Source organism: Arachis ipaensis, chromosome B10, assembly GCF_000816755.2.
Source record: "Arachis ipaensis cultivar K30076 chromosome B10, Araip1.1, whole genome shotgun sequence".
Classification (NCBI taxonomy): domain Eukaryota; kingdom Viridiplantae; phylum Streptophyta; class Magnoliopsida; order Fabales; family Fabaceae; genus Arachis; species Arachis ipaensis.
The window spans coordinates 103,404,496-103,409,392 of NC_029794.2; positions in this window are offsets into that span (position 1 = coordinate 103,404,496).

The window sequence follows — 4,897 nt, forward strand, 5'->3', positions numbered from 1 at the left end:
GGTTATGAAGATTATAAATTGGGGGTTTTGAAAGTAAGGAACAAGTAATTTGAATGACAAGTAAAATAAATAAATAACTGTAAAACACACTTTTGGAAAGGTATGAGAAATTCGAAGTCCTATCCTAGTTATCCTTATCAATGGAGACAAGAATTGAATCTTAATCCCACTTAGTTAGCCTTTACTAAAGCAAGGGAAGATCAAGTGGATTAATTAGTCTGATTTTCAGGTTCTAGTCAATTCCTAAGAAAGGGCTGGAATTATTGAAGTTTAATTCAATTAGCAAAGATAACAATTATCGATCACGTTGAGTTTGATAAATCCTGAGTTACTGATTTCTTAACCAAGACCAAAAGGGGAAAAGTAAATCTACTCGAATAAAAATATCTTCAGGTTGGAAGTAATAGTAACATAAACAAAAGAGAGCAATCATAAACTGAAATACCTCAAATAACATTAATTAAGAGAATTGTCTGTAACATAGAAAGGTTCATAAATTAAATTGAAAAGATAATAAAAAGGAAAGTTGAACCTGATAAAAAGGGACAATCATGAAAGCAAGAAAAATCCTAAATCCTAATCCTAAGAAAGAGAGGAGAGAACTTCACTCTAAAAACTACTTCTAAATCATCAAAACTAAATAATTAGAGACTCTCCTCTTGAATGGATGCATTTTCCAACTTTATAACCTCTAATCTGTGCTTTCTGTTCTTGCATCTAGGCCAAAAAGGGCTTCAAAAATCGCTGGGAGCATTTTCTGTAATTTCTGGTGCGTGGCCTCTGTCATGCGTTCGCGTGGGTCACGTGTCCGCGTGGGTCACGCGGTCGCGTCATCTGGGTTTTTCCTTATCATGCGTTCGTTTCGGCCATGCGTCCGCGTCATCTGCGTTTTGCTCAAGGTGCGCGTTCGCGTCATTTACGCGTTCGCGTCGCGCTCTCTTCGCGCTGGGCATGCGGCCGCGTCGTCCACGCGTTCGCGTCGCTGCCAGTTTCTTCAAAAACTCCATTTTGTGCTTTCCTTCTATTTTTGTATGTTTCCTTTCCATCCTTTAAGTCATTCCTGCCTTAGAAGATCTGAAACTACTCAACACACAAATCACGGCATCGAATGGTAATAAAGGGTAATTAAAATAATTATTCTTAAAGCATAGGAAACATGTTTTTCACATATCTCACGTAATAAGGAAGGGAAAGTAAAACCATTTAACTAACATGAATAAGTGAGTGAAGGATTGAATAAATCACTTAAATTAGGCACAAAATATATCATAAAATATGGGTTTATCACAATGCACACGGTGTTTTGGTTTAATTTGATTTTACATGAGCATGCTCCCAAAATCCTTATTATCCTTTCCTATCAACCCATGTTCCCATGTTTTCCCACACTTAGTGGATACACAATCTCTATCTTAAGCTAACCAAGGATCCAACTTGGGGTATTTAATTTGTTTTTCTGCTTAAGGCTAGTAATGTGGTTATAGAACAAGAGGGGATTAAAAGCTCAATGGGGCTAACAAGGGTGATGTAAAAGGGTAAGCTTATTTGGGATAAGTGAGGAAAAATTTAAATGATGGCCTCAATCATCTCTTGGTATGTATCTATATTCTATATTGGATATATAGATTGAAACAAAGTAAAGATTACCAGAATAAAAAAGAAGGGCGAACACAGAAGAATGAAATAATTATGGTTAAATAATGTAACCATACAAATAAGGTCAAAAACTCACAGGTTGTGTGTTCTCTGGCTCAAAAACCATATATCAGTTATGTATGTCATGCAAGTAGAAATCAAGAGTTCCCATTATTCTCAATGTGAATCTTAGGGTGGCTCTTAAAATCTTAGTGTTCTTCCTTGAAAAAATGTTGTTTAAATTAACCAATTATTTATTGCTATATATATACAATATGTGGATTGTTGTGATTCTGTTTTACTAAAGTTTTTAGTTTACTCTTTTTATTTTCAAGTTATCGTATGCTAAAAAGGGTAAACTAAACTAATTTATCTATATGTTCTATATAACAACTTAATAACTAAAATTACAACTAAACTAAACTGAATATCTAGGATATATATAAACTAAAGTACAAAATGCAAAAATACTGTAAAAATACAGAAAAATGTGCAAGTACTGAAAGACAAGATAAGATAAAAATAAAAATAAAGATAAAAATACAAAAAAATAAGCAAAATAGGATAAAAAAGAGTGTCTAAAGAATGGTTCACCAAAATAAGGTACGCTAAAGATAGCGACCTCCCCACACTTAAATGATAGCATCGTCCTCGATGCTCACTGAAGCTGGGTGTGAGAAGTGTCATCTCCGGAAGGATGGGCTGTTGGTGTCTCTGTAGTAGGCTGAGGGTCTGCAGTCTGAATAAGTATAGGAGGAGCTGCCTGCTGAAGTGGAGGCTCTGTCTGTATAGGAATCTCTGGATCTGCGGCCTGAATCTGGTGGGGCTCCTCATGGTGAGGTGCAGCCTACTCAGGTCCTCCCTGCTCAGCCTGGGCATGTGCCTCCTCCTCATGATCATCCGCCTCCGCATCAGAAGGCTCAGAAGCGGTGTCAGGCTCAGAGGGGATGTCGCTGCCGGATCGGATCATCAACTTGAGGTGCTCATAGCGTCGCTTGCTGCGACGCTCCATACGATCCAAGCGTGCGAAGAGGCGGTGCACCAGATGATAAATGGGCTCAAGAGCAGGTGGAGGTGCAATGGATGGAGATGGTACAGTAGTGGATGCAAAAGGGGCAGCTGAAGATGTGGCTGCCTCACCCGAGGCAGTGAAAAAAGGAGGTCTGTACCCTAATGCCAGAAACTTCCTGCTGTGAGGAATGATCTTCTTGCAGTCTGCAGCAGTCGGTTTCTTATCAGCCAGCTCCCAAGGCACATCAGCTTGGCGGCCTAGCTGGGTGATTAGATAAGGGAAAAGGAAAGTGCCTCTGACATGGACCCTGGCCATATAATACCTGATGAAACGTGGAAGATACAGGTCCTTACCCTCCATCACACACCAGATGAGGGTGATCATAGCAGCGGACACCTCTGTCTCATGAGTGCTCGGCATCACGTAATTACTCAGGATTTGCTGTCAAAGCCAAGCCTCATCATTCAAATATATCAGCTTGATCTCCTTAGGCATCACTGTGTTCTTTCCCATGACCCATGGGGCAGTAGGATCAAGGGCTATTCTCTGCTTGACTGCATCCCAGTCAAATCTCATGTATCTCATATCCTCCTCGGCCTTTTGGTAACCGTCAGGCTGATCTGGCTTAGGCTGAAGCCGGAGGATGTCCTCAATAGCTTCCTCAGTGACCAAAATCTATTTCCCTCTAAGGTGCACTGCATCCAGGGAGGTCTTGAAATAGTTACAATAGAATTCTCTGACCCAGGAGGCATTGACCTCTGTCAAGTTCCTTTCCATGAAGAACTAGCCTCTTTGTTTAATCTGTTCGGAAGTGTACTGGGTGAGTTCTTCTGGAATTTTAAGCGTTCTCTCCAGGTAGAGGTTTTTGGCATTGGCAAACACTGGATACTTGAGCTCACAGTATCTGTTTGCAAATTTGATTGGATCTGTGGCAGTGAGGAGCTGGTCGGCCTTTTCCTACGAGGTAAAGTTCTTTTTCCGCCAGGAATCGTCGTGAAGGGGAGATCCAGGATAGAGGTAAAAGATTCTCCTCTTTTCCGTTTGCCTATGGTAACCTTGCCTTTTCCTTTCCTTTGGGGGTCAGACATCCTGAAAAGCAGAAGTAGCAGGGTATAATTGAAGAACTAAAGTAGGAAAATAAGTAGGCAAGTAAGGTTTGTTATTGTAAGCATAAAGGCAAAAAGAACAATAAAAGCATGAAATGAGTTGAATATGTGTATAAATTGGAGTGTATTCGAGTTAAAAGTCTGAGGGTAAAAATCACAATCCAAAATATAATAGAAGTGGAATTCAAGTTAACTAGGAAAAACAGTAATCATGCCTTGAGTTAGAAAGGTAAAGTAGTTAGGTAAAAACCAAAAGAAGTTAGAAAGTGGAGCTGGTTAGGAGTTAAAAAGGAAGTTAAAGTGAGTGTCATGAGAATTGTTTTCCTATTTACCAAGAAATGCACAAAGTTGAGGAACAATTAACTCATATTCAAGCAAGGATTGCAGTTTATTGATGACAATTCCTATAGATAAAGTAAGTGTAAAATTAGAATAAAATCATCAATAAGTAAATTAGTACTCAGGGAATCAAAAGGAATAAGAATGCTAGCTTGTGCATTCATGAATTGGGTTGGTTGTAGCCAAGTAATGCAAAATAATGAGTTTCAAACCAATACATGAATGGAGTAGATTAAACCATAAATTTGCAGAAAATTGGGCAGCATTCCGGTTAAAATTGAATGTTCCTGGTTAGTAAAATAGCAGAAAAATTCAGTTCATATGAAAGTAAATAGTACTGAAAAGATTAACAATTATCAAAAACATTAAAGAACAGTTTAACAACAACATGAAATATGAAGAACAACATATGAACAGCACAGCATTACAGCAAATTCAAAATTGCAAATTAGATAAAAATAGTTAGCACGAACGGTGCAATTATCAGGCCTAAATCAACTAACCACATCCTAGCTACCTAACCACCTAGAATCCACTACTATCATGCATCTCTAACTATCCTATTTCGAACAAAAACTGTAAAATATACAACTAATTGACTAATCGGAAAAATGAAATCGGTGTTCGGCGGAACCTGACGTGTAGAAACAGAAAGTAGGCTGAGAGAGATGGTGGTGGTATTGGTGATGCAGCGGCAATGGGTGGCGGCGCGGCGGCGGTTCGAGGTGGAGGCAGGGGCGGTTGAGGTGCAGGAGAAAAGGTGAGGGGTGAGTGTGGTGTTGTGGTGGCTGGTGGGTGGTTGGGA